At 37.0% G+C, this 10,149-nt stretch overlaps 1 long non-coding RNA gene across 1 annotated transcript; it reads right to left on the reverse strand.

Moving 5' to 3' along the window:
* Nucleotides 1-4,249: 4,249 nt before the first annotated feature.
* Nucleotides 4,250-4,758, reverse strand: LOC311279161. The gene is made up of 3 exons (XR_014625532.1): nt 4,719-4,758; nt 4,497-4,604; nt 4,250-4,385 (listed from the first exon to the last, which is right to left on the reverse strand). It is a non-coding gene; the product is annotated as an uncharacterized lncRNA (long non-coding RNA).
* Nucleotides 4,759-10,149: the final 5,391 nt, after the last annotated feature.

Here is a 10,149-nt window from a genome sequence, read left to right on the forward strand (position 1 = left end):
GCCACAGTAAATAAAGTTCTGAACACCATGTATCGTTCTTGTGCAGACACTAAAAGTAATGTCGTACTAAGAAATAATTAAGAGCACACACTTTACTGGATCAACACTGCTCTCTCATTCAGAGAGATAACAACCAATCAGCATTCAGTATGCAAATCACCAAATGTGGACCGATAACATTACACCCACAATAAAGTTTCTTACCTCGTAGGTGAAATTCTTATGCTACCTGCGCTCACCACTTCACGCACACAACATCCCTTATGACAAACATTTAGACCGTGACCTGCGACTGTGAGAAAAAGCAATAAATCAAGCGACTCACCAGGGAAAAGCAACTGGAAATATAAACCCTGATGGCTTGTTTTTATAAAGCCTCTAAAACCTAATGCGCCTCAGTAATTGCGCCACATAGGTGTGCTAAATGTCAAGGCGTTGCGCAACCATCATGTTTACACAGCGCACGCCGCATACAAACCTCTGCACCTCACTACCGATTTCTCTCACCATGGGGGCAGAAGAGTTGTCAGTCAATAAATGGGAAAACAAAGTAACTTGCTTTACTTATTTTAGAAAAAGTAACAGTTATTTTGTTGTAAATTTAAAAGTAATGTGTAACCACTTGTTACAACCGAGGTCTGCAGAAGAGCATCTCTGAACACACAACACATCGAACCTTAAAGCAGATGGGCTACAGCAGCAAAAGACCACACCGGGTGCCACTCCTGTCAGCTAAGAACAGAAAACTAAGACTACAATTCGCACAAGCTCACCACAAATGGACAAATAATGGGAAGAATTGCAAAAATGTTGTCTGGTCTGATGAGTCTCATTTTTTGCTAAAACATTCAGATGGTAGTCAGAATTTGTTGTAAACAACAACACCATGCTACTCATGGCGGACCAATAACACATAATTTGTTGCCGCCTGCCCAACACGAGTGTGTTCAAAGGCATGCTTGTGACAAATTATTTATTATTCTGCAAAATAAAAATAAATAAACTGGTGACTGCGATACAAAAGATTATTGCATTTACACTATGTGTACTGTCACTGAATTTGGGGAAAATTTAAATATATTATATGGATTTGTCAAAAGAAAATATTATAATACTCCGATATCAGATCTCAATAATAAAAAATCCAATGAAAAAGTATCTGTGAAACAGTACACTGTGAAAGCAAATACATACCCTCCACGGCATTCTCTGTAATATTGGCCTCTAGAAACGCCACTCCAAATTCTTTCTCATTAACCATGCCTATCAAACTGCTCCGTGTACGCCGTGGAGACTCCCCTACTCGACAGAGAAGAAAGACAGTGTGTCAGGATTCTTGTAGTCTGTAAATAAAATGGCTTTTTATTAGTTTTTCAATCTTCTTTAGTTACGATGAGTAACGGCACACGCTACAGTGAGTGCTTTTGAATATTGTTTGATTCTGACAACAATGGTATTACAAACTACGTTTTGGTAGCGTTTTGTGGTTGGATCATTGAAAAAAAACACCTACTCGCCACCCACTGACCTAACACATGATCGTTCTGGGACGCGTTATGATGAAAGTGCATCAAAACAAGTAATTCAAAATGTGCTGCATTGTACCAAAACACACAGATGTATTGCTGTTATCCTTTAATCCCTTAATTAGCTGTACGGAATCTGATCGAAAGTGGTCACAGGAGACACATTTGAAACATTCTAATATCAGCTGGAAATGGTAATGTGTCTCGGCTGACCACTTGTGATCTGATGACAAAACACATCTTGATCTTAAAACCCAATAGGATTTTTCCACAGGCTTTTGGATTATTCTAGAAAATAAGGAATAGTTTAGGAATAGTTTGCAAGAGCGTGATTATAAACACAACAAGGCTGTGAAAACTACTGATTGATGTTCTTAATGACAACTGTCACATTTAATGTGACAGCCCACACATTTAGCAACCGCCTTATGCAAAATCACAAGTAGGGTATTACCGATGCATCATAGAATAAAATGTGATAACTTTAGAATGTGTTAAACACAGACCTTATTGTAGGCATTTAGCCAAAAACCCACTGACTTTAGGACAATAAAACCGGACTGGGCTAAAATGCTAAATCGTTTCTGGGCTTTGGCCTACAAAAATACATGGTCCTTGCAGCAGTCTATTAAGATTTAGAAGTACATGGTTTATTATTGTTATTTCCATAAACAGAAATGGACCTGGACATAGTAACGCCTGACATTTCCTGGAATCCACGTTTGGACCCTCACATAAAAGGCCGCCATTGGCTGGTGGTGGGTTGTTACAGAATCTGATTCGTTCCTGGATGTCTTGTCCACAGGTGACACTGCACGGGCCCCACTCCTCCCAGTTTGAGTAGCCTCCTGGGACTGCAACAGTACAGAATACGAAAAAAAAAAAAAGATATATATTATAGATGAACATAATAATATGGATAAACATGACATAGGTTCTAATAAAATAATTTACCTTGTAATTTCAGAGATATTGTTCTTTCCGCAGTACCTGCCTCACTTTCAGCAACACATATGTACTCTCCTGAATCTCCAGTCTGGAGAACACACACTTATCTCTCAATCACATTTCTATTATCAGAATTTGCAGTGGTGAGCTGGTCAAGAAGCATTTAAAACCTTGAAAATCCATTAAAATATTATTCAAGTATTTTAACATTGTACCAACATGGTTGACAGATAGCTTTTGCTCCTCTTTTGTAAGATGCTTTGGATAAAAGCAATTTTATCCACCAAAGCGGGGGTTTTTTCAGCGTCTTGACATTTAGCACACCTGTGCAGTGCAATTACTGAGGCGCGTTAGGTTTTAGAGGCTTTATAAAAACATGTTTAAGTGTGGTCGTGTCATTCTCCCTCTACGTGTATTCATGTTTTGTGGGTCATCTGGGTTTTATATTTCCAGTTGCTTTTCCCTGGTGAGTCGCTTGCATTGAGATAAACATGACATAGGCTGTAATAAAATAATTTACCTTGTACTTTCAGACATATTGTTCTTTCCGCAGTACTCCCGTGAGAACTTCAAAGCTCCATTGGAGAGCACCATCAGTCTATGACCTTAAAACTATCAACACTAAAAGATCATGCTAGATCATTTGTTTATCAGATGATCTTTTACTATTATTATCTTCTACTATTACTATGCATCACACTTTATTTCTTCCTCACAGTATTAATATGACGTGATGTAAAATGGAATGACAGAATGTTGTCTTAGACTTTCTGCTCATGAACATTAATATTTCCTGTTTTATAATGCCATTGATAACTTCCTTTTGTGTTCCCTTTTAAAGATAGACAAGGCTGAATGCATAAAATGTGTAAAAAAAAAAAATTAGCTCTATTATTAGCTTTTCCGTACATACACAACCACAATGTGCATAATTTCATTACATACACTACCATTCAAATGTTTGGGGGCAGTAAAATTTAATTTGATCCTTTTATTCATCAAGGATGCAGTAAATTAAATCAAAAGTGACAGTAAAGACATTTATGGCGTAACAAAAAAATGTGTGTGAAAAAAAAAAAAGCTGAACTTTCTATTCATCAAAGAATCCTGATTTTTTTTTTTTTTTTTTCAAGGTTTCCACAAAAATATTAACCAATATTTTCAACATTTATACTAATATGATGACATTTTTCTTGAGCACCAAATCAGAATATTACAATGATCATGTGATCATGTGGCACTAAAGCATTTAGCAATGCCTGCATAAAATTCAGATTTTCTATTACAGGAATAAATTACATTTTTAAATATATTACAAAGGAAAACACTTATTTTGAAGTGTAATAATATTTTACAGTACTACTTTCTTCACTGTATTTTTATCAAATAAATGAGGCCTTGGTGAGCATAATAAAAAAAATAAAAAAAATTCTACAGACCCCAAACTACTGAATGGTAGTATATATGGTCATTTTTGCCGCTTTTCCACCGTCGGACCAAACCGCTCTTTTTGCTTAACTGTTCCATTCCGTGCCGCTCCGGCTCAGCCGGTACAGATATAGTTTAATTTTCTATTGTGAGGCTGATAACAGCTTTTTGGAATGTACTACAAATGCATCTCACGGTATGAGATGTAAATACTGTGTTATGGAGGATGGTCAGATTTCATTTTGGCAGCCAGGCAACAGACAAGTCATAGTCTCAAGTCACCATTGCTTGACGTCAAACCTGTCACAAATCCAGTTTTAATTACTAGGCTACAACCTAGTAACTAACCGGTTGCCACAGGAATGCCTTCTCGCTGCCATGTAATGGTGGGTCTTGGGAATCCTTGTACTTCACAGGGCAGAACTACCGAGTGATGTAATACCACCTGGACTTCCTCTGCCATGGGCCTGATCTCTGGGGGCTCTAAGAACACAAACCAAATCAAACCATATATATTCTGGTAATCGCATTTACTAAGTGTACTTTTTATTCATCGGATGATTTCATGATTTCACTAATAGTTCTGGATCTAACCTTGCACAGTAAGAGTAACGTGTTTGTAAGCCACTCCAACTGAATTGCGGGCAGAACAGGTATATTTTCCAGCATGACTCGGTGTTGCAGCCAAGATCTCCAGTGCACCTACATCAGGATGAAACAACTACAATTACAAACTACTACTACACTGTATAGGTTTAGGAATATCAGTAATAGCTGGAACGTGTAGATTATGGTGGAAGTTTGACTCAGATTCACCTGTGGGCAGCACATGGTAACTGCCACCCCAAGCTCCCAGCTGAAAAAAAAATCAGTTAATGAATGTGCACAGACATACTGTTAAGTTCACAATATGCTACAGTATACGTACAGTTGCCCCCAAAAGTATTTGGATACTTTTAGATACTGAGTCACACTTAAAAATGAGACAACATACAAATTTGCATTAGGTACAAAATATCAAACTTATTATGAATCAAACTTAAATGTCTCCCTCAGTTAAAATTGCTACACTCAGCTATCTAGGATAGTTAAAAATAGTGCTCAAAAAGAACAAGTCTCTCTTTGTAAACAGTTTTACTTAAAAAGTGCATTCTTTTATTACAATAAATGCCACTTGGTTAGATTTTTTGTTTCTTATATAATGTACAGATAGTATCCAAATAGTTATCGTATACGATATATAAATAGCCATAGTATACGAGTATGAAAATGTATTTTATGTCTTATCATCCATGAACCTGTTACATAGAACCTTGCAGAATGACCTCTATGACCCTTCGCTCTTCTCCAACCTCATTGGTCACTGTACACTCAAAGTAGCCCTCATCCTCAACAGACGGCGAGGTAATGATCAGAGAGCCAAAACAAAATCATGTTGTAAAGATATGTTATTATATATTATAAATAAACTGTCAGTGAGTAAATTAAATTTGCATTTGTCAATAAATAAATGCTAACTAAAAATAATTAAAATAAAACAGCTATAGTGTTTGAAATGGGTACTGCTGTCCAAATTCAAAATATTGGAGAGGGTTGTTTCCCTCCGCCCCCTTCTCCTCAGACTCAACGCTCACGCGGGTTGCCAGTTTGAGAACACACAACAGGAACGAGCGCAATGGACAATGGAAGGCGACGAGCACTTACACTGTAAATTCAGTCGGGGGCTGAGTAAGGTGAAAAACAGTAGACCTATGTGACAAAAGAGGTATTTCAGAAATCACAATACTCATAAAAGAGAAGGAAAAATGTACCCGGATGACCTAGCCTACTTCTTCAGCGAGATTCTTTTTTGTAATTCAAGTTTTTATTCTTTTTATCCAGTACATGACAACACATGTATCAATACTGCTTGCAAGGCCAGGATATTACAGTGGTTGAACTTAACAGAAGTAGATGTATTAACAAATGGTCAGAGAGAGTAAATAAATGAAAATTACATTGAAAATAATAATAATGAAAAATAAAATAATAATAATAATAATAAATAATTAAAAAATAAAAATAAAAAATAAAAAAATTATTGTTTCACATGTAAAGACAGCGTCACAAAGGACCAAAAATCTTCCCAAACTGGAATGTCCACCGGGACCCCTGCTTTGTTCTTATTATGTAGTTTGCAAAGCAAACGTTCGTATGAAGCTGTCTTGGTCATTATGTTGACCCATTCTTTTAACTCTGGGGTTTCTGGAGTTTTCCAGTGTTTCAGGATGACTCTAGCCGTCACAGAGACCCCCACCATAATTACTGCAAACTCTCCCTTTGAAGTATTTGGCATCTGTTCCCTTTCTCCTAATAGACACAACCTTGGTAATAACGGTATTGTTGTTCCAAGCCATTTGCTCAAAACATTTAAGGTTTGTTGCCATAAAGGTTGAATAATTGGACATTCCCAGATACAATGAATAAAAGTACCTCTATCCTTTTGACATTTCCAACAAACATCATTATTTGTCAGACCCATTCTATTGAGTCTAAGAGGTGTCAAATAAAACCTATGTATGATTTTATACTGTGTAAATTGTCCTCTAGCCTCTCTAACATATTTGCCTGTGTTTGACAAAATTCTTTTCCACTCTTCGACCCCAATTACAATCCCAATGTCCTTTTCCCATATCGTCTTTAAATTAGTGCAGACATTGCTGAGCACCTGGTTGGTTGTCCTGTAAAATACGGAGGCTTTTTGTTGGGGATGAGGAAGTGTTAGGAAGTCCAAGATATGGTTTCCGTCTGTGTGCTGAATTTTCGTGGAAACACAATTCCTAATTTGAAGATATTTCCAGAAGTGATCTTTTCCCTTTAAATGATACTTCTGTACAAGATTATTATAAGACATAAATACACCCTTTTCAAACAAGTCTGACACAGTACACAAGCCGTTCATATGCCATTTCTTCCAATATATGGGTGATTTCCCAATACAAATAGTAGAATTATACCATAGGGAAGAGTATGGTTGTTTACATTGTGATAATTTATGCATCTTGTGAATCTTCGCCCAAACCTCTCTTGAGTGCTTCATGATAGGATTTGTAGTTGTGTCTGAACACTGAGACAAGTGCTCGATAGGGCTGTATGGCCGTGACAAGGTTTTCTCAATAGTAACCCAGTCTAATTGAGCATTATTGTTCCAATGCTTGGCCAATTTGGCCATTTCAAAAGATATCTGATAGAGCCGAGGATCTGGTAATCCCAACCCTCCCTTATCACGGGATGCAGATAATTTGTTAAACTTTATCCTAGGCCTTTTCCCGTTCCATAGAAAACGTTTAACCATTATATCATATTGGTTAAAGATCAACTGTGGTATTGAAAGTGGCAGCATCATCAGCACATAGTTAATTTGAGGGGAGACTACCATCTTAATTATATTTACTTTTCCCCATAAAGTTAGCTGAATTTTTCCCCATTTATCTAAGTTATTTTTTATGTTTTGTAGAAGTGGTGCCAGATTTAGGGTGGGAATCTCTTCCAACTCCCTACATATCTTTATACCCAAATATTTTATTCCTCTTGGGATCCATCTAAAGCCATATTTAGTTACCATATTTGCGTTGCATATTCCGGATATAGGCGTAGCTTCCGACTTTGTCCAATTAATTTTATATCCAGACACTTTGGAATAGGATTGAACTGTCTCCATTAGGTGGGGTAAGGACTTATCTGGATCTTTTACCATGGCCAGAATGTCGTCGGCATATAAAAACAATTTGTGCTCTTTGTTGCCTCCCTGTACGCCTGAAATGTTTGCATTAGCCCTAACAGCAATTGCCAATGGTTCCAGTGTGATATTAAACAATAGTGGTGATAGCGGACACCCCTGTCTTGTCCCCCTAGTGAGGTCAAAAGATGGAGAAACTTTACCATTGGTGATCACGCATGCCTTAGGTGTCTTATATAATGTTTGAATCCACTTTATGAAGCAGGGTCCAAACCCAAAATTGGACAAAGTTGTAAATAGAAATTCCCATTGAACTCGATCGAACGCCTTCTCTGCGTCAAGTGAGAGGGCAACAATTGGGTCAGTCTTTTCTCTGTTTAACCAAATTAGATGGAGTAACCTTCTCATGTTATCCGTTGATGACCTGTTCATCATAAATCCAACTTGATCAGGGTTTATAAAGTTGGATAATACCTTTTCTAAACGTAACGCAAGAATTTTGCTCAGGATCTTGCAGTCTACATTAATCAAACTTATTGGACGAAAATTTGAGGGTTCAGTTGGATCCCTATCTTTCTTAGGAATCACTGATATTAGAGCATCGTTAAAAGAAGAGGGAAGAAATCCAGTAGCATATGCCTCATTATATACTTCTGTTAAGGTGGGTGCAAGTAAGTCTATATACTGTGTATAATATTCAACCGGGAGCCCATCTAACCCTGCTGACTTTCCATTCCTCATAATAGATACCGCTTTTTTGACTTCATGTTCTGTTATTGGGCCTTCTAGCATATTCATCTCCTCTGAGGACAATTTAGGCATTTTGAGTTTGGAGAAAAAACTATTCAATTCTTCTTGTTTAGGACTAATATCAGCTGTATATAAATATTTGTAAAACTTCTGTAAAACATCATTTATCTCCTTAGTTGACGTTACTACTCTGTTTCCTTCCTTAATAGCTGATATCAAATTACATGTATTTTTTTGCTTCAGCTGTCTAGCGAGCAATTTACCAGTTTTCTCCCCTTCCTCATAAAAAGTCGTTCCCAATCTGAATAAGGCATATTCCACCTTTTTATTATAAATTTCCTGGAGTTCAAATTTAAGTTTACAGATATCTTGATATAATTGATTTGAGAAACATTGGGATAATTGTTTTTCATGATTCTTAATTTTGTTGTCTAATTCCTGTATTCTGTTCCGATCCTCCCTTTTCCTTTTAGAAGCATAACCTATTATCTTCCCTCTAACATATGCCTTAGATGCTTCCCATTCAGTTGCTCTTCTATCAGTACTACCAGTATTAATTTCGAAGAAAGACTGTAAATCTTCTTTTAATGATGAACTAAAGGCCTCATGAGACAACAGTGAGGTGTTTAATCTCCATCTGCCATTTCGCTCTTTGTCACAATTAATATCAATGCCTAACGTCACGGCAGCATGATCTGATAAGGCAATAGCATTTATTTTACAGTGTGTTACATGCTTTGTCATTGTATTTGAGATCAAGAACATATCAATTCTGGAGTGGGATTTATGACAATGTGAATAAAAGGTGTATTCCCTCTCGCGTGGATTCACAAGACGCCAAATATCCACTAATCCATTATCCTCGCTCATCATATGAATTGCTGTTCTGTCTTTAGGATATGTTTGGTCACTACATTTACTTTTATCTATAAAAGCGTCCCACACTTGGTTAAAATCTCCGGCTAGTATTATTTGGCCATCCATTTCCCCTAAATTCTTATTTAATTCATAGAAAAAATGAGGATCCCCTATATTTGGAGCGTAGATGTTACATAACACCACAGCAGTGCCGTTTATCGTGGCCTGTATACACACCATTCTCCCTTCACCATCCCTGACCTCACCAGTCAGAACAAAATTTAGCTTCTTATTCACTATGGCAACCCCATTCCGCTTACTGGAAAAGGAGCTATGAAATACATGTCCAACCCACCCATACTTCAGTTTTAGAGCCTCCTCCCCTTTAAAGTGTGTTTCCTGAATAAATGCAATATCCACCTTATTATGTTTCAAATATGTCATAACTTTGCCTCTTTTTATAGGACTCCCACAGCCTTTTATGTTCCAAGACACACATATTATATGATTCCCCACCATAGTGCACTATTAAGTATCGACATCAGGAGAAAGGGTAAAGTAAAATTAAATTAAATTAATTCCAACCACAAAGGAACCCACTGTTGTATATTTATAGACCTTCCTGCCTAGCAAATACAATAACAAATTTTTAGTAGTAAACTTTGTCATGACCGAACCTTTTTTCATGAAAAATTCGGAAAAAAAAATAACGAACGCCATTAAGTAACTTAAAATGCTCTCTTAAACCAGAACCTGGGAGCTCTGACCAGTCCCTGGTCTCTAAACCAAAGCCTGAAAACAAAAAAACAAAAATTGTTGCAGATATAACACGCAACAACGAAAAAAAACTCCTTTCCCTGCTCGGGCAGCATACCATAAAGCCCAAAACCCACTCGTGTTTAATTTCCACCCATGGTTGAC

This window comes from Rutilus rutilus (assembly GCF_951802725.1).
Source record: "Rutilus rutilus genome assembly, chromosome: 19".
Taxonomy (NCBI): domain Eukaryota; kingdom Metazoa; phylum Chordata; class Actinopteri; order Cypriniformes; family Leuciscidae; genus Rutilus; species Rutilus rutilus.